Source organism: Mauremys reevesii, linkage group 1, assembly GCF_016161935.1.
Source record: "Mauremys reevesii isolate NIE-2019 linkage group 1, ASM1616193v1, whole genome shotgun sequence".
Taxonomy (NCBI): Eukaryota; Metazoa; Chordata; order Testudines; family Geoemydidae; genus Mauremys; species Mauremys reevesii.
The window spans coordinates 217,862,769-217,889,014 of NC_052623.1; the positions used below are offsets into that span (position 1 = coordinate 217,862,769).

The window sequence follows — 26,246 nt, forward strand, 5'->3', positions numbered from 1 at the left end:
TTCGCATTAGATTTTTTTCTCCATGCTATTCCTCAGATCGATTATTTGCTGAACTGCAGCTTCACTCCCAGCCCTGCATGGAAAAGGCTCCCACCTTTGATAGGCTCTCCATCTCTCCTCCCACAGATCCTTACTTAATAACCACTCATTCCATGAACTATTCCTATGTTACCCTACTGCAGCCCCCTTATCTGAATTCTTATCCTGTATTTCAGTTTGGAAGTGTTCAGTTATAATCTCTGTGTCTTATTCTTTCTTTGGCACAAACCAAATATGTATAGTCAATGCTATTTAAATTGCTACTAATAAGGGTCATAATTAATATTTTTCTATTAGGATCTTACTTATGGATGCCCTCATTAAACGTTTGTGAAATGCTGATGACTGAAATCAAGTGCAATTGCTTGTGTAAGTATACAATTGAATCATAGACCCTAGATCAGGGATACAGCAGCATTGTAGGGGTTTGGTCACCTGCTCCTGTCCTGAGGTGTTTAAGACAGCCCTGGGAGAGGGCTATTGCAGGAGAAAATAGCTACAAGGCTGATTGGAGAAGCAGCCGCAGCTGGACCACGCCCCAATCAAGCCTCAGCTGGCCCTATATAAAAGGCCAGGGAAGCCAGGAGCTGACACAGTCTCTCTCTGGCTGTAGCAGAAGGGGGACCCAAGCAGAGTATCTGAGTGGAGCAGGGCTGGAGAAAGGCAGAGGAGCTGGGGAGCTCCAGCCTAGAAAGATTCCAACATCATCATCTGGTCTGACCTCTGGCACATTGCAGGCCAGAGAATGTCACCCACCCACTCCTGTAATTGATCCATAATCTCTGTCTGAGTTATTGAAATGCTTAAATCATGATTTAAAGACTTCAGGTTACAGAGAATCTATTATTTACTCAGGGCCATCCTTAGCCATAGGCAGAACAGGCAGCTGCCTAGGGCACCACTAGGTCTGGGGGCCCGAACAGACAGGAAGCAGTGGAGCATGTAAGAGCAGAGCTGCTGGGTCCTAGAGAGAGCCGAATGCAGCACAGTCTGAGGAGGGGGTTGGCTGCGGGGATCTCTGGGAAGGGGTGGGGGAAGGAACTCACCTGCGAGTGTGACTTTCCCCTGGAGTGAGGTAAGGCAGGCTCGGTGGCTTTGGCACCAGTATCCTTTGTTGTCCCCCATAACGTCCATTCTTCTCCCCCCCGCCCCCTTTCTCCCTCCCCCCCATGGAGCACCCCTCTCTCCCCCTCCTCTCCGTCAGGGCTGGGTTGGGTGAGGTGCTGGTGGGTGGGGGTGGGGAGGCTGGCTGGCTGCCTGCTGAGAAATGAAAGTGAAAGTAACTCACTTCCTCGGCAGCCAGTCAGGATTGGAATGTCACACAGGGCTGGGCTGGGGATAGCCAGATAGCATGTGCGAAAAATCAGGACGGGGGTTGGGATAGGGTGAGCAGATGTCCCACTTTTATAGGGACAGTCCCAATTTTTGGGTCTTTTTCTTATACAGGCTCCTATTCCTCCCCACCCCTCATCCTGATTTTTCACACTTGCTGTCTAGTCACCCTGGGTGGGGGTAATTGGTGCCTATATAAGACAAAGCCCCAAATATCGGGACTGGCCCAATCAGGACATCTGGATCTGATCACCCTACCTGGGGATCGTGTCTCTCCCCCGGGCTGGCAGTGATCCATCTCTTCTGGGGGGAGCTGCACAGGGCAGGATGAGCTGCTGTGGCTCCATGGGTGCCCCGTCCCTGAGATCAGATGCTGTGCTAACTTCACCATGGTCTGTTGGGCTGCCGGCAGTGCCCACTGGCGAGTGATCAGACCTGAGGGTTTGCTGTTGCTGTTGCCACTCTGCACCCCAAGAGGTGGATTTTGGGTTGTTGCAGTTTTCCACTTAACTCTTCCTCTACTGCAGCTGTTGGACCACCAGGCTGCGGGGTGAGCCAAGCATGAAAGCAGTACTGTGTTGCCATTTAGATTGTCATTTAACAAATTTGTTCGCCAAAAATGCTTGCTAACAATCCTGAATTCAATCCTCTGGATGATGATGCTTGTCATCATCCAGAGGCGCCGCCACCGAAATGCCGCCAAATTTCAGCGGCATTTCGGCGGATGGTCGTCCGCCAGCCAGTACACAGGCGCACTGAGAGGCCCCTGCGGGTGCCATGGCACCCATGGTCACCGCGTTGGGGACCCCTGACCTAGAGAGCCTCTTGAAGCACGGCGATCGTTTTGATTTAAATGGACTTGAACTGTATGAAGAATTGAGTACACTGTCATCAATGTTGCCACATGCAAAATCGATGATGGACATTGTACAGTTTATTCATACCAGCAAACTTGTTGACATATATCCTAATGTGTACATTGCCACTCGTATTCTACTGACAATTCCTGTAACAGTAGCATCAGGAGAATGGGGTTTCTCAAAACTAAAGCTCATTAAAAACTATTTCCACTGTACAAGGAGTCAGGAACACTTGACTGGTCTTGCTATTATTGCAATCAAACAAGACATCATTTTGTCTTTGTCATATGATGACATTATTACTGATTTTGCAGCCAAAAAAGCCAGGAAGATTGCTTTTAATTAAAAACAAATCCTTGTTTCAAATACCTCTTCATATAAATTTTCAATAAAATGTTGACAAATTAAAAAATATATATTATTCGTATCATTCTGTAAAATCAGAATTTTTTCTATAGTGCTACTTCTTTAGTGCTAGTGCATCAGCATTACAGTGTGCTTAATTAAGTAAACTGGTTTTAATAACATGCATGTGGCAAAAGCTTTTACAGATCCAGACTAACACGGCTACCCCTCTGATACTTGACATGCATGTGGCAAGTTTTCCAATAGTGTAAGCTTATGTTTGTGTTGCTAAGAGCAAGATAGGCACAGGGGCACAAGTTTAATAATCCTGCTTAGGACATAATAAATCCTAAAGATGGCCCTGTATTTACTCTAGTTCAAAGCAGCAAGTGACCTGTGCCCCATGCTGCAGAAGAAGGCAAAACACCCCAGGGTCTTTGCCAATCTGACCTGGTGGGAAATTCCTTTCTGACCCCAAATATGGTGACCAGATTTATCCGCCAGACACCTGAGAAATAATTATCTGTAATAAATCTCCAGTGTCCCTGTAACAGTCCGGTGTGGGGGCTCGGCCATCTCAGGTGCGGCCGGGAGCCAGGCCGCCTCACTTCACGGCCTAGATCAGTCGTTCAGTCTCCGAAGGTCCAAGCCCTAGGTCAGGGTGGGCAACAAACAATAGTCTAAGGGCTCAGACCCTCAGGTAGGGGCTGAGCAAAAATACACAGTCAGTGAAGCCCAAGCCCTCAGTCAGGGCGGGGCAACAAACAGTAGTTCAAGGGGCTCAGGTCCTTGAAGCAGGAGCTGAGCAGCAATAATAGTTCAGGGGCTCAGGTCCTTGAAGCAGGAGCTGAGCAGGCACAATAGTTCAGGGGCTCAGGTCCTTGAAGCAGGAGCTGAGCAGCCACAATAGTTCAGGGGCTCAGGTCCTTGAAGCAGGAGCTGAGCAGCAACAATAGGTGAGTCCAGACTTCTGGGTCTGAGCTCTGGTGTGAGGGGGAGACTGCCACCCGTGAGGGGGGTGGCAGGGGGGACACAGGGCCACCCACTCCACTGTGTCCCAACCCGGGGCCCTAACAGCAGCAGTTAGTCTGCTGCTGTGTCGGTGGGGTCCTGACCGCAACACACCGACATCGGCTCGAAATCTGCAGTAGTCAGACTGGGGTCAGCTACCCCCGGGCTACTTCCCATCTCCCCCTCCATGGGTACCTGCTCATCGCTGGTGTCCGCAGCGGGGTCCCATACCATGGGCTCCTCGTCGTGCTGAGGGCTGGCTAGGTCGGGCTGCTCCTCAGGACACGGGTCGGGGGGATGCTCAGGCAGCTCCTCGGGGTACCGAGCTCGGGGAAGTCTCGGCCAGTCTTCCTCAGGGTACCGGGTGCGGGGAAGGCTCGGTCCAGCAGGAGCTCGGTCAGGAGCGTCTGTCCTCTCCGGCTGCCGGGCTGCAACTGAGCGCTGGGGTCGGGCCTTTATACTTCCTGTCCCGCGCTTGACTTCTGGGGGGCGGGGACAGGCAGCGGTGGCTCCGCCCACTGGGGGGGCGGCTGTTCTGGCTCCTCCCTCTCCGGTGCAGCCGGGAGCCAGGCCGCCTCACTACAGTCCCATATCTGGTTGTTGGAGATATTTGGCAATAGCAGTCATTCACTCTTCCCTTCCTGACACCTGCTTCGCTACTGTGAAGCCACATTTTGAGCTTCCACCACTTAGCCCAGCTATCAGTGATCTCAGTGGGTAGTGGGGAACCTCAATGGTAGTGCAGGCTGTGCAGCCTCTTTCATGGCAACAGGGCCGGCTCTAGGAAGCAACGCTCCAAGCATGTGCTTGGGGCGGCACTTTCCAAGAGGCAGCACTCCCCCACCTTTTTTTTTTCCTTGGGGAGCAAAAACCTGGGAGCCTGCTCTGAACCAAGAAGATGTTCCCTCTCAGCTGAGGCTTTCAGGCTGAGCTTGAACTGACACTGCAGTTCAGGCTGCCCTGCCGCTGGGGAGCCTGAGCATCGTCCCCCGGAGCTGGGCCCGGGCTGTGGCGACAAAAGGGGATGATGCTCGGGCTCTCCAGCGGCAGGGCAGCCTGAACTGCAGTCCAGCCTGGGTGTGAGGAGCCAGGGAGGGAGGGAAGCGGGGCCTGGGATGCAGGGAGGGGGGAGGGGTCCTGCTGCCACCACCACTGCTGCTCTGCTCCGAGTCTCCCCAGGGTGGCGCAGCATTTCCCCACGGGAGTGGGCTGTGCAGGGCACCGCCGGGCTGGGCACGGAGCACGGTTCCCGGCTCCCGCACTGATGGGGCGAGTGGCTGGGCAGCCTGAGCTGCCAGGGAGCTGCCACCTCCTGCCCCTGGACCCAGCCCGCTGTGCACCTCCCCCCACCTCTGCCCCGCGCTGCCTGCCCTGGGTGGGGAGAGGCAGAGTCCGGCTCCGAGCGGGGCAGTGGGGGTTACTGCCCTGCCAGGGGACCCCCACGGCTCGGGCACCTGAGGGATCAGTGTCTGTCCTCTCGGCTCTGCCTGCAGGGGGCTGGGGAAGCAGCTGTCAGTGCCTGCCCCTCTCAGCCTTTGCACCCCCCATCCCGCTCGCAGCCCCTCCACTTGTACCTTCTCCCATCGCTCCTTTGCCACACCCCTTCCCTTTGTACTCTCCCTTCACCCGCACCTCTCCCCTTGTACCCTCCCCCAGTCCTCTCCTCCCACATCTCCCCCTTCCCCTGCACTTCTCCTGCAACGCTCCTGATACCCCCTCTCCTCCTCCGCGAGTACATCACACCCAGCTTCCCTGCCAGTGTAGAGCCCCCAAGCACCCCCACACCTGCTCCGCTGCCTGAACCCTCTTTACTAGATCCCCATCCCTTTCTAGGTACAAGGTTTGAGGGTTAGTCCCTATGCCTTCCATGTGCATTTGGAGCACTAAAGATGGGGTTGCGGGGGATGGGGGCTGGGGTGAGATTTATACTAAAGTGAAATAAAAATAGCAGAAACAGTTTGATCCCCACTGCAAGTGTAAACGGGGATTGCTGTGGTGAACGAGGAGGTCATATTTGGGGGGGGAGCCCAGAGCTGGGGTGGTAGGGGGGGAGGAAGAGAAAGCCCAGGCCTGGGGCAACAGAGGGTGCGGGTGGGGGAGGGCACTGGTGATGGGGAGAGAGCCCAGGGCTGGGGTGGGGGGCAGCCAAAATTTTTTTTGCTTGGGGCTGCAAAAAACCTAGAGCCGGACCTGCATGGCAACACTGACCCAACCTATGACGCAGGCTGAGAACCTGGTTAGCAATGATTTCAGCACCAGTAATTGTTGACCAAAACAATGACTCTCAAAGTAATACAGGGAGGGCTGGCCTACTAAACACAGGGTTGCAAGGTCAACCCTTGAAGGGACCCTTTAGGAAACTGGGGTAAAAATCTGTTTGGGGATTGGTCCTTCTTCAAGCAGGGGATAGACTAGATGACCTCCTGCAACCTTGATAGTTCATGAATTGAGTCTAATCAGCTCTGCTTTTAAACAGTGGAAAGAGAAAGGCCAAATGGCTTCTAGGATTTCTCAGGCAGTACCCACACCATAAGTTACAAATACCTAATCCCACACTCACCCTCTCTTTCTTTCAGGGGGATTTGGCATCCCTACCACCTGCTTAGCAAGTGGCATTCAGTTAGGGTGATCCCTCAATCAGGGCAAGCTAAGTACAGTTCAGCTGTACTTTGTGCATACAGTAAGGATAACAACACTTCATTACCCCTGCATGCAAATACTAGAGTGATCTGGCAAACAGAATGTTGGGAGTCACTAAGAAAGGGATAGATAATAAGACAGAAAATATCATAGTGCCTCTAGATAAATCTATGGTATTGCCACATGTTGAACACTGTGTGCAAATGTGGTCACCCCATTTCAAAAAAGATATATTGGAATTTGAAAAAGTTCAGAAAAGGGCAACAAAAATGATTAGGAGTATGGAACGGCTTCCAAATGGGCAGCAATTAATAAGACAGGGACTTTTCAGCTTGGAAAAGACACAACTAAGGGAGGTATAATTGAGATCTATAAAATCATGAGTGATGTGGAGAAAGTAAATAAGGAAGTGTTATTTACTCCTTCTCATAACACAAGAACTAGGGGTCACCAAATGAAATTAATGGGCAGCAGGTTAAAAACAAACAAAAGGATGTATTTTTTCACAAAATGCACACTCAACCTGTGGAACTCCTTGCCAGAGGATATTGTGAAGGCCAAGACTATAACAGGGTTCAAAAAAGAACTAGATAAGTTCATGGAGGATAGGTCCATCATTGGTAGGTCCATCAATGTGTAAGTAGATCAGGAAATGTCTAGGAAGATGTGATTAGGTTTAACCCTTTTATTTCATTATGGCTTGTGGATTCCTCTGTGATAACCCCAGGTGCTTTTGTTTTGCTTGTAACCTTTAAGCTGGACCTCAAGAAAGCTATTCTTGGTGCTTAATACTTGTAATTGCTCTTTTAAAATCTAGAAATAGCCTGAGTTAACAGACATATTATCTTTTTTATTAATAAAATTTACCCTTTTTAAGAACAGAATTGGATTTTTGTGTCTTAAGAGGTTTGTGCATATGTTGTTTAATTAGCTTGGTGGCAACAGCAGATTTCCTTTTTTCCCACTTTCTCAGCTCTTCCCAGGCTTGAGGGTGCCCCACAGGAAGGAATTCCCAAGTGCGTCTTCCTAGGCTCTCAAAGGGGTTCTGCACTTGCAGGGCCGGCTCCAGACTCCAGTGCGCCAAGCGCGCGCTTGGGGCGGCATTTTGCCAGGAGGGCAGCAGGCGGCTTCAGCGGACCTTCCGCAGTCATGACTGCGGAGGGTCCGCTGGTCCCGCAGCTTGGGTGGACCTCCCGCAGGCATGCCTGTGGATGCTCCACTGGAGTCGCGGGACCAGCGGACCCGCCGCAGGCATGTCTGCAAGAGGTCCCCCGGAGCCGCGGAACCGGCGACCGGCAGCGCGCCCCCCTGTGGCATGCCGCCATGCTTGGGGCAGCCAAATTCCTAGAGCCGCCCCTGTGCACTTGGGTGGTGGCAGCACATACCGATCCAAGGTCAGAGAAAAGCTGTAACCTTGGGAGTTTGATACAAGCCTGGAGTGGCCGCTATTAATTTTTAGAATCCTTGCTGGCCCCCATCTTCTGCACTCAAAATGCCAGTGGGGAACTAGCCTTGACATCTGCATTCAGAACGGTTTTTGCTGCTGGAAGTATTGTTTCACAAAGTCACCAATATGCCCTTCTGCAATTAACAGTGGTTGTCCAGTGCGACAAACATCATACACAAATTAATTGACACAAGTGTGCTGTGTCCGCTCTTTCATTAAAGCCCTCGTGAAAACTCCTAATATTGACTTCTTATCCCGAAGCTCACTTTCCTCTTTTATCTTCATATGTCACTTGCTTTTGATATTCTCCTTTATTCTGTCAGTGGAAGCAGTACTTGTAGTGCAATGCATCCTCTTCATTTCTGCCTTTACTTTTCTTGAAAAATTCTAAGCACTGATTTTTTTGTTGGTTACCAGACATAGATTTGCATGTTCGCCCCATATTTACCTTTTTACATTATCTTTATCTGTGGAGGATTGATGTTAAATTCAACACCACACTAAATGAAAGCAAAGAAATAGGCTGACAGAGTCTCTTTGTAGACCAATCGTATCACAATATTAACTTTGTTTGATTTTCCATCCTCCACCGTGTGTGTGTGTGTTCTACGTTTTACACTGCGGAAATGCTTCAATCTCAAAGCTGCAGGACACAACAATCGCACAAAGTGTTAGTGTTTAACAAAAATAAGTGCCTGTAACAATATTGAGACAACTGTAAATCAGTGAAAACTGAACTCCTTCAAGAAAAAAAAACCTGGTAATTTATTGGTGAAAATCGGTAAAAACTGAAAATGTGGTACACTATGAAATCTCAGTTGAGTCCCATGTCTCTCATATGAATCAGAAAATGGTATGTTCTTTAAAGTCTGTTCATGAAGTAGAACTGATTATTTTCACCATAGAATGTCTTTGCAATTTTATGATCTGCTTTTTACCACAAACACATTTTTAACACACACACAAAATAAAATTAGTTTTTAATGTGACTTTAAGACTGAAGCATTAAAATAACCAGGGACAATTATGTCATTCTCAAAGAAATCAATTAAATAATCAAAAACACTGTTCACTAGCACTACAGTTTCTCCCAGGCATGGGGTCATGTTTTGTTGGTCTCAGAAATTCTGCATCAAAATAGTGGCATTTGTTACTGTTCAGGAAGCACTTCTCTGGACTATCGTTGATTTACACTTGGCAAGGTATCATTGTGATTTTTTTTTCCTCCTCAGAAAATGTGTCTAATTTGGACAGCTGTGTCCCCTCAAAACTTGCTAACTGCCTTAGACAATTAAATAATTGAAGTCAGAAGACCTCAGTATTTGCAACATGCAAAGGATGCTCTGTAGTAAGTATAAGCTGTACAAGGAATACTGCAAACAGTTAACCACATTTCTGAAACTGGCAAGTCTTCAGGTTGTCCAAGTAGCTGTGCCAGTGGCTGATCAGCTTTTTACTCATTTATGCCTGTAGCAATGCAGGACTCCCCGCTGCCGCACCTCCTGCTGCTTATCTCTGGGAATTAGCTCATCCAGCCTCCGGAGTGACCACTGCAGGCCAGTGTCCCACTGCCACTTGGCCCCTCGTGTCCCTCTCAGACCCGGTGCCCTGTTATCTGGGGTGCTGCGCCTTAGCAGTAACCTCTTTCTATCAGGATCTTCCCTCCGTGGGGAGCCCCCACCCACTATCCCCACCTCACCTCAGTATAAGGCCAGTCATTGTCTAGCCCCCGCGCTCTGGGGCAGACTGCACTATCAGCCAACTCATTACAGGCAAGGTTGGGTTTGGACCTGCTACCCCTGGGCTGCTCTGTCTATGAATCATTTTGTGCACTAGGAAGGCATGCATACAGCTCAACAAGTAAATTATTCCAACCCAAAAGATATCTCCTAAAGTCCAGTTCTATTTCCATGTTAAGAAAAAAAAGTTTAACAGATAATTGGTAGAGGGGAAATACTGTATTTAGAAATCAAAAATCTATTTAATATTTTATTATTATTTGTTATTGCTCCCTGGGCCTGTTTCCACAAGCAAACAAACTAGAAAAATGATCAGAGGAAGAATATTCTGTAAAAGCTGTTGACAGCTGTAGACTGTAAATTATATAGTATGGTTTATTGTTATCATTATTCCTATGATCATTGATTGGTTGTAACCCTTTCTGCTTAAAAAAATGGATTTGCATTTCCTCTATAGAAATCTCCCTGTTATAACCTAGGTAAGATATAATATTTATCTTTTGAATTGTTTCTATTTTACCGAGATGGGGGTTGTCTTCTCTCCTTTTAGCTGTCTGCCATTACATGATGTAATTGAATGGGACACTTTTTTATTTTACTGTTTCTGATCAGATCCTGCCTGTATTTTATCAGTTTCCATACTCTCCTCCTCACTAGGACATAGAGATTCTCTATTAATAGATCCTCCCCTAAGGGATGTCCAAAGCATGTGCTCCTCCATACCTGTTGGCTTTCCCCCAGTTATTAGTTTAAAAACTGCTCTATGACCTTTTTAATGTTAAGTGGCAGCAATCTGGTTCCATTTTGGTTTAGGTGGAGAACATCCTTCCTGTCTAGGTTCCCCCTTCCCCAAAAGTTTCCCAAGTTCCTAAAAATCTAAACCTCTCCTCCCTACACCATCGTCTCATCCGCACATTGAGACTCTGTTCTGCCTGTCTAACTGGCCCTACATGTGGAACTGGGAGCATCTCCGAGAATGCTACCATGGAGGTCCTGGACTTCAGTCTCTTACCTAACAGCCTAAATTTTGGCGTCCAGGACCTCTCCCTGTGTCATTGGTACCTACATGTACTGCGACCATCGACTTCTCCCCAACACTACACATAAATCTATCTAGATGTCTTGAGAGATCTGCAACCGTCGCACCAAGCAGGCAAGTCACCATACGGTTCTCCCGGTCATTGCAAACCCAGCTATGTTTCTAATGATCAAATCACCAACTACTAATACCGGTCTCTTTCTAATAACTGGAGTTCCCTCCCCTGGAGACGTATCCTCAATGTGAGAGGATAATACAACATCATCTGGAAGGAGGGTCCAAACTATGGAATTGTTTCCCTCTGCTCCAGTTAGATGTTCTCCTTCCCTGGGACGTTCATCCTTCTCAACAGCACAGAGGCTGTCAGACCGGGGGTGGGACCGTTCTACTGTGTCCTGGAAAGTCTCATCTATGTCCCTCTCTGTCTCCCTCAGCTCCTCCAGTTCAGCCACTCTGGTCTCCAAAGGCCATACACTGTTTCTGAGGGCCAGGAGCTCCTTGCACCGAATGCACATGTACACCACCTGCCTTTGGGCAGGTAATCATACATGCTGCATTGGGTGCAATAAACTGGGTGGCCCCCACTCTGTTGCCAGACTTCTGCCTGCATTCTCTGTTTACTCCTGCAGCTGATTCCTTTGTTGTTGTTTTGTTTATATCAAGAGGGATGTTTTTGGCTTTTAAGTTTATAGAATGTTGAGTTCTAGCCCCTGCTCACACTCCCCCTGTAAATTCCCTTGCAAAACTCCCCTGTTAGCTGCTCCTGTTCGCTAGCTTCTCTGGTCGCTTAGGAGTGGGCTTTTTAATGCCCTGGTCTCCCTGAGCAGTAGCCCCAAGCCCTGGTTAAGGGTTGATGGGTGCTAAAAGGCTTAGGGATCACAGCCTCATTAAGAAGCTCCCAGCCTTGCCTCGCAGGGATATGATTGGAGGTGAGGAATCACCAGGACAAAGTGCTTTGTAGAGTTCCTCTCAGTTGTGTAGTTATCTGGGGTTCACATGTGTTTGACTGCAAATCTGAGTTAACATCAGCATGATACCCACTGCCTGACAGTCACAGTAGATGAAATAATATGCTGTGTTCTTCAGGAGGCAGGGGTTGCCCGGAATACCCCGGAGATGACAGGGAGTGAGTATGGGATCAGATAAGATGGAATGGGAGAGGCCACTCAGCTCCAGAGACTGCAGACTGCAGCCACCCCCCTACAGCACACCAGAGCATTGGCGCAGCCACTGCAGCCAAGAGAGGAGGTCAAACAGGGTGACCGTGTGATCGCAGGGGAGTGGAATAGGCTCCGTGACTCAAAAGGGGAATAAATCTCAAAGAAAAGGAGGAAGGAAAATAAAAGAGAGCACTGAGACAGAGAGAAAGGAGAGAAACTCATTGGGAAAGGAAAAAGACAGAAATGGAGAGAAACCCCCTAACCTGAAACCGTGTGAATGAGCCAGTGATTTGATCTGGCAGTTCTTGGGGTTCTTAACAGCCCTTTTGGAGACAACCCAGATATTCTGGACACTTCATCTGGGAACTACGGATCTTCAATAGCCTTCTAATTCCTAGGCACACAAATGCGCTTTATCTCCACCCCACTCTGCCTGTCTGGGTTTTTGGTGGTTGTGTCAGGGCTCTGTGTCACTGTGCAGTGCTGCAGGCACAGTAATACACAGCAGACTCAGACTGTGAAAGGCTTTTCCATTTAAGGTCCCATTTAATATTGCTTCTCAAGGCTGTCATAGGTTTGGCTGTGAAAGTGGTTCCTGGTCCATCTTCTAGAGAATAGAAGAGCTCCTCCAGCTCCCTTCCTCCCTGCTGCTGGTACCAGTACATGTAATTGCAGCTGGTTTGTTTCAAGGTACACTGCAGGGTTGAGGATTCTCCTTAGCCCCCCACAAGGAAGGGCAGCTGCTCCACGTAGGAAAAATGTGAATTTTGTTTTTTACAAAAACACAAGGGAACAAGTGGGAGGGAGGGAAGAAGAGAGAGAGGGAAAAGTTGTGATTCAGTAAAAGACACAAAATGGACAAGACAGTCACTTTACCTGTGCAGATAAACAGGGGCCTTTGTGTGTTATTCTTGGCTGAGATTTCCCTACCTTGTGGAGAGAATTGACAGGATATGTACTAGGAGTCTCCAACCTGGAATTCACTCTGCAATGGGACAGTCTCAGGTGGATGTATTATTACCCACAAGTCCCTGCTCCTTGGTGATTATCTTGGTTCTCCCCAGGGTCTTGAAGCAGATCAGACAGTGTCTAGAGATCCCCTAGTACCTCAATCTCAGTCATAAGAATGTGTCCCCTCAACTTGGGACTCTGGCCCTCCCTGCCCCACCTCATCCTCATGGTTACTCAGATGGTAGCTGGGACACAAAGAAGCAGTGCTGAGAGCAGATGTCTCCAGATGATGGAAACTTCTCCTGCTCTGTCTCCTCCACACTGTAAGTTTCCTCCTCTCTGTGCCTCAAGGGGAGTGAGAGGGGAAGGGTAACTACACCTCAATGGGAGGAGAAACACTGTGGTGTCACTTCAGAGGAGAGACTTACCTCTGCCTACGTCTTCCTCTTCTCTGCCTCAGTTTCATGAACACTTTGGAGATTGTTTTCTAGTTCCCTTCCTCTCACTAACATGGGAATAAGAATTTATCCTGAGGAATAGTAATGGGCAAGACAGCAGCTGAGGAGAGGACATACATGCCATGTTGCAGGGACAAGATTCTAAGTACGGACAGCGGCTCCTGACACTCAACTAGAGGCACCCTGGCCTAGGGTTCAGGGTCTATGGTATTACTGACACTGGATTATTTACAGAATGGCTGAATATGGGTTACATGTATTGCTTAATACAGTATTCTTGTATTCAGAAGGACAGTGTTATGCTATCTCTTTGTGAATGTATACTAATGCCAGAGTTTGTCTGTCTGCCTGTTTTTTGGGAAAGTAGAATATAGAAAGCAGCAGAAACATCATCTCTAGGGGTTTGTCTGAAGTTATTTCACAATAAAGTAGGGTCTGAATTTGAAGCACAATACCAGTTCCAGAATAAGAGTGTCTACATCACAAGCTATTGAAGAATAATTATTCCGGTTAATTTCTGTGTATCCCTAAATAAAAACTTAGCTGGTTCAAGGTTATTGCTCTGAACAAATTATCCATTAAGTGATGAGGATACTAAGAAGTCTGGGGTATGCCAGTGTAACACTCTGGTTAGTGCATGTGATCATGGCTCCAGGGCCGGTGCAAGGATGTTTCGCGCCCTAGGCAAAACTTCCACCTTCCGCCCCCGGTGCCCCTGCCCTGAGGCGCGCTCCCCCCCGTGGCAGCTCCCGCCCTCTGCCCTGAGGTGCCCCCCTTGCGGCAGCTCCTCACCCTCCACCCTGAGGCACCCCGCCCCCGCCCCAGCTCACCCCTGCTCCGCGCACGAGCATGAGCACCCCGAGCACACCGTGGCTGCTTCACTTCTCCTGCCTCCCAGGCTTGCAGCGCCTAAGCTGATTGGTGCTGCAAACTTGGGAGGAGGGAGAAGTGAAGCAACTCACCCCTGCCCCGCCTCCTTCCCGAGCACGCCGTGGCTGCTTCACTTCTCCTGCCTCCCTGGCTTGCGGCGCCTAAGTTGATTGGCGCTGCAAGCCTGGGAGGTGGGAGAAGAGAAGCAGCCACAGCGTGCTCGGGGAGAAGGCGGGGCAGGGGTGAGCTGGGGTGGGGAGTTCCCCTTCGTGCCGCCCCCCTCCCCTTACTTGCTGCAGGAGGCCCTCCCCGCGCTCCCCTGCCCCAGCTCCCTCCTCCTAAATGCCGGCCACCGCGGTCGCAGCCGAAGAAAATGGCGCCCCCCAAATCCTAGCACCCTAGGCGACTGCCTAGGCCGCCTGAATGGTTGCACCGTCCCTGCATGGCTCCCTCTAGCGCCTGGCTGGCAAGGCTGATGAGAGGGTGAGGGAGATAGGGGAGAGCACACCTGGCTAGTGTCCTGTATGTGCCTGTGAGGGAGCTGATCACAGCAACATTCCAAGCCATGTATTGCTAAATGAAGGTTACTTTCTATGAACTTTCCAACCACAACCCACTCCTTGCCATAACCACAGCTGCTGAGCCACACCTGTGTCCTAAGCTCTCTCTGCATGAGAATAATTTGCAGTGGTGTTGCTACACTGATATAGTGACACACACCCCTAATACAAAAGTGCTGCACTGATGCAAATCAGGGCTTATAATGATGAATCTTATTCTGGTATGTTCAATGTGGCTACTCCAGTGTTTAGTTCCTTAATGTAGGCAGGGCCTAAGATGTGAAATGCTGAAAGTCATCAAAGTGTCTCAATCTCATGCTCTATCTCTGGGGGTTTTCAGGCTGTCTCAGGGCTCTGTCACGGTGCAGTACTGCAGACGTAGCAATACATAGCTGAGTCAAACCGTGAAAGGTTTTTCCAGTTTAGGTCCCATTTTTTGTTCCTCCTCAGGGCTGTCATGGGCTCGGCTGTGAAGTTCACCAAACAGTCTTCATAAGAATAGAAGAGCCTCTCCAGCTGCCTGCCTCCCTGTTGCCTATACCAGTATATCTTGTCACAGTTGGATTGTTTCAGTGTACGTTACAGGGTTGGGTAGTTTCCTGAGTACCCTGGGAGGAAAGGGAGCTGCTCCACAAAGGCTGAGCTCACACCTGGAAGGAAATGGGAAACAACATGAGGAAAATGAGAGGCCAGAGGTAGAGTTCTAGGGAGTGAGAAAAGAAGGAAACACAAAGTCAGAAGCAAATAAAATGTGAAAGGAAAGGAAAAAAGTTGCCTTCTCACAGCGAACCATTTCATTTCTCCTGAGTGAGTCCTGTCTGTGAGTTGAGTTGAGTCTGTCATGCACTAAACTAGTGGGAGTTGCGCTAAGCATGTCCTGTCTGGGAATCACTCTCCACAGGTCTTACAGTCTAGGGAGAGATGAATTTGTTCCCAAATTATCCTGTTCTCTGATGATTGTCTCCCAAGATTTCAAAGCAGATGAGACATGAGTTCCAGACCTCCCCTTCTTCTCAGTCTCAGAGATGAGTGTGTTTCCTGGACAAGGGACTCTGCACCTACTTTTCCCATCCCCAGTCCTTGCATCGCTCAGCTGGAACCTGGGACCCAGATGATCAGCACAGGGAGGAGGAGATGTCTCCACATCCCAGAAGTAGTTTCCACCAGTTCTGTTTCCTCCATGCTGTGAGTTGTCATCTGTCTGGGCTTTAGGGGGAGTGCAGGAGATGGGCTTATACATTCCACAAGGAAAGGGGCTGCAAACCCTGGAGCCCCACCCACTTGCATTTCCAGCTGTGAGTTTCTGTCTGCATGTTTCTGGTTTTCTCTCTTTATGGGACTCTGTGTCTCTGCTGTAAATCGGGAGTTCCACAGTGTACAGCCAGTGCAAATGAAAGCAGAGCCATGTGCAATGTGTCTCTGTTTCTAGATCTGTATGTGTCCATCCCCAGGTGTGCATAAGAAAAAAACATTTAAGAGAGTGATTCATTATAGTGTGCTCAGAAAACCAAACAGGGATACATATAACCAAAGCCCCATGTGGCCTCCAGAGTGAAAAGATTGGCAACTGTGGAATGCAGGAGAACAAATTAGAAGAAAGGGAAGAAAGGGAGGGAGGCAGGCTATGGGTGGTGCAGGACATGATGATTAGGCGGCTGGAGCACATGATTAATGAACCACTTAAATCTGAACCACTTAAAGGAGAGGAAAGTGATCACGAACAATCAGCATGGATTCACCAAGGGCAAGTCATGCCTGACTAACCTAATTGCCTTCTATGATGAGATAACCGGCTCTGTGGATGAGGGGAAAGCAATGGATGTGCTATTTCTGGACTTTAGCAAAGCTTTTGATACAGTCTCCCACAGTATTCTTGCCAGCAAGTTAAAGAAGTATGGGCTGGATGAATGGACGGTAAGGTGGATAGAAAACTGGCTAGATGGTCGGGCTCAACGGGTAGTGATCAATGGTTCCATGTCTAGTTGGCAGCCGGTATCAAGTGGGGTGCCCCAAGGGTCAGTGCTGGGGCCGGTTTTATTCAATATCTTCATTAACGATCTGGAGGATGGTGTGGACTGCACCCTTAGCAAGTTTGCAGATGACACTAAACTGGGAGGAGTGGTTGATACGCTGGAGGGTAGGGATAGGATACAGAGGGACCTAGACAAATTAGAGGATTGGGCCAAAAGAAATATGATGAGGTTCAACAAGGACAAGTGCAGAGTCCTGAACTTAGGATGGAAGAATCCCATGCACTGCTACAGACTAGGGACCGAATGGCTGGGCAGCAGTTCTGCAGAAAAGGACCTAGGGGTTACGGTGGACGAAAAGCTGAATATGAGTCAACAGTGTGCCCTTGTTGCCAAGAAGGCTAATGGCATTTTGGGTTGTATAAGTAGAGGGCATTTCCAGCAGATCGAGGGATGTGATCATTCCCCTCTATTCAGCACTGGTGAGGCCTCATCTGGAGTACTGTGTCCAGTTTTGGGCCCCACACTACAAGAAGGATGTGGATAAATTGGAGAGAGTCCAGCGGAGGGCAACAAAAATGATTAGGGGGCTGGAACACATGACTTATGAGGAGAGGCTGAGGGAACTGGGATTGTTTAGCCTGCAGAAGAGAAGAATGAGGGGGGATTTGATAGCTGCTTTCAACTACCTGAAAGGGGGTTCCAAAGAGGATGGATCTAGACTGTTCTCAGTGGTAGAAGATGACAGAACAAGGAGTAATGGTCTCAAGTTGCAGAGGGGGAGGTTTAGGTTGGACATTAGGAAAACCTTTTTCACTTGTAGGGTGGCGAAGAACTGGAATGGGTTACCTAGGGAGGTGGTGGAATCTCCTTCCTTAGAGGTTTTTAAGGTCAGGCTTGACAAAGCCCTGGCTGGGATGATTTAGTTGGGTTTGGTCCTGCTTTGAGCAGGGGGTTGGACTAGATGACCTCCTGAGGTCCCTTCCAACCCTGAGATTCTATGATTCTATGAATGAGGAGAGGCTGAGGGAACTGGGATTATTTAGTCTGCAGAAGAGAAGAATGAGAGGGGATGATTGAGTTGGGGATTGGTCCTGCTTTGAGCAGGGGGTTGGACTAGATGGCCTCCTGAGGTCCCTTCCAATCCTGATAGTCTATGATTCTATAATTCTCTGTATCTATAGTGCAGACGTTGCCTGGGACAGGCTGGAAAAGGAAGAAAAGAGCAGCTTGTTCAGAGGACAGGGCAATGGGCTGAGTAGCACGTGAGGTGGCTGCTGCTGACATTTATGAGCACGTCATGTTTATTATAGTAGAAATATCAAGTCTTTCCCCAGATTTTACATCAGGCCCTTTTCCTTTCACAGGTAGCTGTTTTTTGGGAAGCTAATTATTTTGCCTCGGCTGAGACTGCCCAGTGGTTAATTTGCAATGAAAGAGGTGCCAGAGATCAATTAGGTGGTAGGGCTCAAGCAATTTTTTTACTTTCATAACTGATATAGCAAGCCCAGAGGTGCCAGAGCTATCAACTGCCAGGACTAGAGGTGCGGGGGCTCAGCCCTGGCAAGCCCCCGCACAAATTAAGCACTGAGGCTGCCAGTCTGTTGGTAAGAGCAGTGCTGAACCAGGAGAAATGGCAGTGGGTGGGAAGGGAGGGTTAGTTGCTATATCCACTCTGCTCTCTCACTATGCCCTGTGCTGCAGGTGCAGTAGATGGTCTGGGACTGAATCACATTCTTCATCTCCAACCTGAGCTCTGTGCTACTAACCTGCTCAGTCCTGTAGGATGTTCCCACCCAAAGTATTATGTGATGCACATACTTGCATCAATCTAGCATGGGTGTAAATAGCAGTGTAGCTGTCGTAGCACAGGTAGCCAGGGTTCTAGCAGTACAAACCCACCTGAGCCTCATGCTTACATACTCGGCACAGCTAGCTAAGCTATGCCTCCACTCCCACTATCCTTGCTACTGCAGCTACACGGCTATTTATACTCACTATAGTACAATCGGAATGAGTGTGAGTATGAGCAGCCAAACAGGAGAATCACACTAGCTCATAGTGTAGACGTAGCCTTAGGGTATGTCTACACTACCCGCCAGATCAGCGGGTAGTGACCAATCCCCGATCACTCTGCCATCGACTCCTGTACTCCACCACGGCGAGAGGCAGAAGCGGCGTTGACGGGGGAGCAGCGGCAGTCGACCCCGCGCCGTGAGGATGCAAGGTAAGTCAACCTAAGATACGTCGACTTCAGCTCAGCTATTCTCATAGCTGAAGTTGCGTATCTTAGGTCAATCCTCCCCCCGCACCCAGTTTAGACCAGCCCTAAATCTCTCTTTTAAGGCAGGTTTTCCAGACCCTGAATTGTTTTTGTAGCCCTTTTCTGGATCTTTTGTTATATTCTAAAACTTTTTTTGAAATGTAGACACCAGAACCAGACTCAGTATTCCAGTAATGGTTTATCCAATGCCATTTACAGAGATAATACCATCTCCTGGCTCCTACCCCACATTCCCCTACTTAGACATCGATGGCTCAGCAATCATGTGACTAAGGCCATTAGAGTCAGATCAAGAGAGTCCGAGAAACACAGTCAGACCAAACTACAGGGGAGTGAGGGCTGGGTCACTGATTGGAGTTGTGTGGTTTGAACGTTGGCTTGCTAAACCCAGGGATATGAGTTCAATCCTTGAGGGGGCCATTTGGGCATTTAGTTGGGGTTTGGTCCTGCTTTGAGCAGGGAGTTAGACTAGATGCCTCCTGAGGTCCCTTCCAACCCTGATATTCTATGATTCTAAACAATCAGAGGAAAATGAGGGAGATGGGGGAAAAGGAAATAGAAAGAGAGAGTATGAAAGGAACAAAAGGAAGTGGGGAAGCAAGAAAGAAAAGTATGAGTGGTAGAAAGATGTGTCCAATTTTGAGAGACCAACAGTGAAATCCTAGCCCCATTGGAATCAATGTCCTAACTCCCATTGTTATTTATAGACCCAGAGTCACTCCGTAAGTGTCCTTCTGACTCCTAAGCACACACAGCTCCCTCCATCTCCTCCCCTGTCTTTGTCCCTGGGTTTTGCTGGCTGTCTCAGGGCTCTGTGTCATTGTGCAGTGCTGCAGGCGCAGTAATACACAGCTGAGTCCGACCGTGAAAGGCTTTTCCATGTTTGCTGCCAATTGTTGTTCCTCTTCAGCATGAGCTTGTTCCCATGTCCCTCCACTCCAGCGTAGAAATACCCCTCCAGGTCCCTGCCTCCCCGCTGCCAGTACCAGTACACTGGGGAGTCTCCTGGAAACCTTGTTGGTGTGTATTTGGTTGTCATGGTTTTTGTTCCTATGGCAACTGAGTTAGATTATTAGGGGATAGCCCAGCCAGCTTTGGCCGGTTGAGTGAGCTCTGTGTCTGTAAATAAAATGGTAGTTTTGTTAGCTGTCTGCTCTCTGGCCTCAAATGATTTCTTCCTAAATTGGCTGCCCCCAAGGATATAACAAGTAGCGACGATGGATGGGATTCCGGTGCTGCTCCAGTAACAGAAGGAAGTAGAAGTCAAGGTAAAGGACAAACAAACAAAAATACTGCTTGTTTGCACTGACTGTGAAAGTGAAACTAAAAATCATGGCTACTCTGACCAGGCCACTGGAACCTTTTGATGAGAATATAGAGCAGTGGCATGTGTATACTGAGCGTTTTGAGCTTTTTGTTATTTCAAATGACATTACAGAAGCGAACAAGGTGCCAATATTCGTAAGTGTTGTAGGGGCTAAAACCTACTCCCTGCTATGCAGCTTACTACACCCTGTTAAGCCTGAGACTAAATCTTACAGTGACATTGTGGAAATCCTGGGGTCCCATTTTTCCCCAAAACCACTGGTAATTGCTGAAAGATATAGGTTCCACAAAAGAGACCAAAAGGAAGATGAAACAGTTGTACAATTTGTAGCAATTTTAAAAAAGCTAGCAGAACACTGTGAATTTAAAGAGATGTTAAATGATGCCCTGCGTGACAGGTTAGTGTGTGGCCTCTACAGTGAAGCTATACGGAAGCGCCTACTGACAGAGGCTCAGCTTACATTACAGAAGGCTGTTGATATTGCTGTCTCCATGGAACTGGCTACAAGGGAGGCGCAATACATCGGTGCATCCCCTAGGGTGCAAAAAGTGTCACAAGAACCAACCCACAAAACTGTGCAGAGTCAAGAATGTTACCGCTGTGGTAAGCCGGGTCACCAGGCATCAGAATGCTGGTGTAAGGACCTGGTGTGTCGACACTGTGGCAAAAAGGGACACATTGAGTGTGCCTGTAAACAAAAGAAAAAGAGGCCTGTGGTCTGGCCGACAAAAAGAGGAACCCTGCATACCCTAGAGCAGACCCAGGATGATCAAGGTGACACCTCATCGCAAGAGGAAGTGCCACTGCATGTTTTATCTTTGGCAGTGGGCTCACATGAATACTGGGTAACCCCGTTGTTGGATGGCAAACCTATATGCATGGAACTGGACACCAGTGCAGCCGTCTCGCTGGTCTCCGAGACTGTGTATAAAGAAAAGCTACAGCATCTTCCACTTAAGACAACAAAAACTGTTCTGAAGACGTATATGGGAGAAGCTGTGCCCATGTTGGGCACTATTGATGTTAAGGTGGAGCTCAATGGACAGGCTGCTAAATTGCCACTGTTTGTGGTGAGAGGTAACTACCCAGCCTTAATGGGTAGATCTTGGCTTGGGAAGATTCAACTGAACTGGGCAGAAGAGCACCGGATGACTAAAGAAGAACTAACCAGTCTAACCCCAGTCTAACCAGTCTAACCCCTATACTAAGGAAACATGCTACTGTTTTTGGAGATGATTTGGGAAGTATGAAGGGAATCACTGTGACATTGAACATTAAACCTGACAGTCCACCAAAATATCTGAAAGCCTGAACTGTGCCATATGCCATCAGGCCAAAAGTTGAAGCAGACCTGGAGCGCCTGGTCACCAATGGAGTCCTAATACCAGTTACCCATAGCTCATGGGCCACTCCTATCGTTCCAATAGTGAAGAAAGATGGCTCTCTCCGGATTTGCGGTGATTTTAAAGTCACTGTCAACCCAGTGTTGTGTGCAGAGCAATACCCGCTTCCCCGCATCGATGATCTCTTCGCAGGCCTAGCTGGGGGACAAAAGTTCAGTAAGATTGATCTGAGTCAAGCATATTTACAGATGCAAGTCGATGAAAAGTCCCAAGAGCTGTTGACTATTGTGACTCATAAGGGGCTTTATCGATACTGTCGCCTACCCTTCGGAATAACGTCTGCTCCTGCCCTGTTCCAGAGGGCTATGGACCAGATCTTGTGTGGCTTGTCAGGAGTTCAGTGCTATCTGGATGATATCCTGGTCACTGGAAGGAATGAAGAGGATCACTTAACGAATTTAGAGGCTACCCTACAAAGACTGGAAAGTATGGCCTACGAGTTCGCAAAGACAAGTGTGAATTCTTCAAGCCCTCTGTTGAATATTTGGGACACATCATTGATTCTGCAGGTCTTCATAAGGCCCCTGCAAAAGTTAAAGCTATTGTGGAGGCTCCCCCACCTCGAAATGTAAGCCAGCTGCGCTCGTTTCTAGGACTACTGAACTATTATGGAAAGTTCATCTCACAGTTAGCCACACTGCTAAGACCACTTCATGAGCTCCTTGGGCAGAACAAGGCCTGGAAGTGGACTGAAGCCTGTGATGTTGCATTTAACAAAGCTAAGGATGCACTGCTAAATTCTGAAGTTCTAACGCACTTTGATCCATCCTTACTCCTACAATTGGCCTGCGATGCCTCCCCTTATGGAGTGGGAGCAGTCGTGTCACACATTATGCCTTCGGGAGAAGAGAGACCTATTGCTTTTGCTTCACGCACTCTAAGCAAAGCAGAAACTAACTATGCCCAAATTGAACATGAGGCATTAGGAATTGTTTTTGGAATTCGGAAGTTTCATCAGTACCTGTTTGGGCGAAAGTTTACTCTTCTCACAGACCATCGACCTCTGACGTCAATTTTTGGACCCTACACAGGCATTCCCCCATTAGCTGCTAGTCATATGCAACGTTGGACATTGTTACTTTCAGCACACACATATGAAATCAAATATCGGAAATCCACTCTGCACGGCAATGCAGATGGCCTCTCGAGGTTGCCTTTGCTGGTCAAACATCAAGATAGTGCCCAAAGGAAATCTTCTACTTTGAACAGGTAGAGAATACACCCATCACTGCTACTCAGATAAAGAAGGCAACTCGCGTTGACCCAGTATTGTCCCAAGTTATGGACCTGGTGATGCATGGAAAATCTCGACAAACCTCTCTGGTCTCACCCGACCTTGTTACCTACATGTCCAGGAGGACAGAGTTATCGGTCCAATCTGGTTGTTTGTTGTGGGGGAGACGTGTCATTATTCCACCACCACGGAGATCACAGATGTTAGAACAGCTACATTCCGGTCACTGTGGAATAGTGCACATGAAGGACATTGCACGAAGCTATTTTTGGTGGCCTGGATTGGACAGTGCTATTGAAGAGAAGGCAAAAGCTTGTATGTCATGTCAGGGTGTGAGGAATGCACCCCAGTGGGCACCCTTACACCCATGGGACTGGCCTGAAAACCCGTGGCAACGTACCCGGTATTCACATTGACTTCGCTGGCCCCCTTGAAGGAAGCATGTTCTTGGTGGCAGTAGATGCCCATTCTAAATGGCCAGAAGTCTCTATAATGCAGTCCACTACAAAATTTTATGAAGGCAAATGGGATACACCACATCACGTCAGCACCATATCATCCATCCACCAATGGATTAGCTGAAAGATTTGTGCAGACAATGAAACACGCTTTGAAATCAGCAAGGGGACAACACTCCATTCAAAAGCGTCTGGATACCTTCTTACTTTCCTACAGAAACACACCTAATGCTACGACCCAGGCATCCCCGGCCTTTCTAATGATGGGACGACAGCTGTGCACTTGCTTTGATCTGCTGAAACCTTCTGACAAATTGTGCAACATCAGCAGCAATATCAAGTCATCGGATGGGCACCCAAAGCAAAAGACCGAACCTTTAGCCCGGGACAGCCAGTTTTGGCTCGGAATTATACTTCCGGAGCTAAATGGGTCCCTGCCACAATCATCACTCAAACAGGACCTGTTTCCTACACAGTCCGGACTGCAGAGAATCTTACCTGGCGGCGACATGTAGATCAGCTGTTGCCAGGTCATGCCAGTCCTCAGGACACATCTGCAGTTGAGGGGTCTGACTTCACCTCTTCTGTGAGACACCGAAGCACGAATCAGCTGTTCCTGACTGTTTTCCTCCATTACTGCCGGTGGCTGAGATACCCCTTTGCCCAGCATGAGCTGATACCACCTCCTCACCTGTTCGTGCTGCGGACCCTGAGCCCATGGTACTTTCAGGTGCAACAACACCAGAAGTTCACCGTAATCCACCTAGAGACAGAAGGCCTCCTCATCGGCTGGATCTTTATCTAGGGCGAACCCACGGTTGTGGGGCAAAATAATCCCCAGGATTTAGCCGGGAATGGAGGCAGTCTACCCTCCTTCTCTAGTCTAGTGTGTGTTTTATTTAGGGGATGTTCTTATTAGGGGGGGAGGAATATGTTGTGTATTTGGTTGTCATGGTTTTTGTTCCTATGGCAACTGAGTTAGATTATTAGGGGATAGCCCGGCCAGCTTCAGCCGGTTGAGTGAGCTCTGTGTCTGTAAATAAAATGGTAGTTTTGTTAGCTGTCTGCTCTCTGGCCTCAAGTGATTTCTTCCTAAACCGTCTGCCCCCAAGGATATAACACTTGTGAAGAAGGGTGGCTGCTCTATGTAGGTGGAACCCACACCGGAAAGGAAATAAGAAATAGCATGGCTACATCTACACAGCAAATAAATAAATAAAAGCCCTATGAGCCCAAGTTAGTTGCTCTGGCTCTGAGACTCACTGCCATGAGGTTTTGTTTGGGATTTTATGCAGTGTAGACATACCCCAGGAAGGAACCAGGTGGTGCCAAGTCAGGGCACTAATTAAGATGAAAGAGAGAGCGAGAGCAACAGAAAGGAAGGAAGAAAAATGAAGGAAAAGATAAAGGAGACAAAGTGGGAATGAAAAATTGAGAAGTGGAGGTAAAGAGAGAAAAAAGAAAACAGGACAGTGGCCTTCCCTCTGCAAAACACTGGAGACATTGTATGATATTCTAGGCTGAGATCTCTTCTTCCTTATTAACAGAACTGACATGACATGCACTGAAGGTCTTACATCTGGGAATTACTCAGTTGTTCAAGATCCAACAATCTCAGGTGGAGACATTTTTACCCACAAGTCCTTGCTCTTCACTGGTTGTCTCTGTCCATCTCAGAGACTCAAAGCAGATGAGACGTGGTCTCCAGAGATCCCCTCACATCTCAGTCTTGGTGAGGAGTGTGTGCTTTCTCAGCTTGGGATTCTGGGCCTGCCTGCCCCACTCCATCCCCATGGTCACTCAGACAGTACCTGGGGCCCAGAGGAGCGATGCTGAGAGCAGGAGATGTCTCCATCTGGTGGCAGCTTTCTCCTGCTCTGGCTCCTCTATGCTCTATGTTTTCTTCTCTCTCTGCCTCAAGGGGAGTGAGAGGGAAGAGCGAATACACTTCTCAGCAGGAGGGGAAACTCTATGGTGTTATTTCACAGGAGAGACTTACCCGTTTCCCACATCAACCCACACTGTACTTTCTTACTGGCCAGTTTCATGAATGTCCATGACACTGGTGTCTGTGCCCCCTTCTCCTGGATGACCCCTTCCTGACATTAACACAGGAATGAGAGTGCCTCCTGAGGAATGATGATGGGGAAGACAGCATCAGAGGAGAGGACGCTTGTATTTACATAGCACACTACAGATCTTAGGTTTGAACAGGGTGGATACTATATCTGTTATTTAAATTACATTTCCCTACTGCAGTTCACTGTTGTGATGTTATCTCTCTCCCTGTATGTATCTGTGAGTGCAGGTGTATGCCTGGCTCTTTCCTGAACAAGAAAAAGAAACCAGAAAAAACACAGTTTCTAAATTAAAACTGTAGCTGGTATAAGGCTACAGCTCTGAGCATGTTACCCCTCATGTGCAGAGAGCACTGAGCAATCTGGGGAGTGTCAGTGTAACACACCTGTTTGTGCATGTTATAGAATCATAGAATACTATGGTTGGAAGAGACCTTAGGGGGTCTCATCCAACCCCCTGCTCAAAGCAGGACCAGTACAAACTAAATCATCCCTGCCAGGGCTTTGTCAAGCCTGACCTTAAAAACCCTTAAGGATGGAGATTCCATCACCTCCCTAGGTAACCCATTCCAGTGTTTATCCTGACTCCCTCTAGTGACCGACCGGCAGAACTGATGAAAGTGTGTGGGAAACAGAAGAGAGTACACATAACCAGAGTGCAGGTGTGTTCCATGTGTGAGGAACCATAGGTACTGGAACTGGGGGTGTTGCTGCACCTCCTAGACTGAAGTGGTTTCCATCATATCCAGGGTTTAAAGTTTGGTTCAGCGGCTGTCAGCACCCCCACTGAACAAATTGTTCCAGCACCCCTGAGGGGACCTAAAGAAGAAGGTTAGCAGCATGTTGCTGTTGATGTAAAGGATAACAGTGCCCCTGAAATTGAGACAGGTTCTCCCTTGAAGAGTCTCTGCACAGTTGGTGTTATTCCATCTCCTTTCTGTTGGATAACTGATCAGTTCCCCTACAGCCTCTTAGTTTCAGACTCTGGGTGCTTTGCTCTGATTCCCCCATCTAGGGGAGGTTTTTGTCACCATCTCCACT

General features: G+C 48.5%; 1 long non-coding RNA gene across 1 annotated transcript; it reads right to left on the bottom strand.

The window, feature by feature from the left end:
• Positions 1 to 14,625: 14,625 nt before the first annotated feature.
• Positions 14,626 to 19,694, bottom strand: LOC120402734. Its single transcript, XR_005597277.1, has 2 exons — positions 19,569 to 19,694; positions 14,626 to 15,101 (listed from the first exon to the last, which is right to left on the bottom strand). It is a non-coding gene; the product is annotated as an uncharacterized LOC120402734 (long non-coding RNA).
• Positions 19,695 to 26,246: the final 6,552 nt, after the last annotated feature.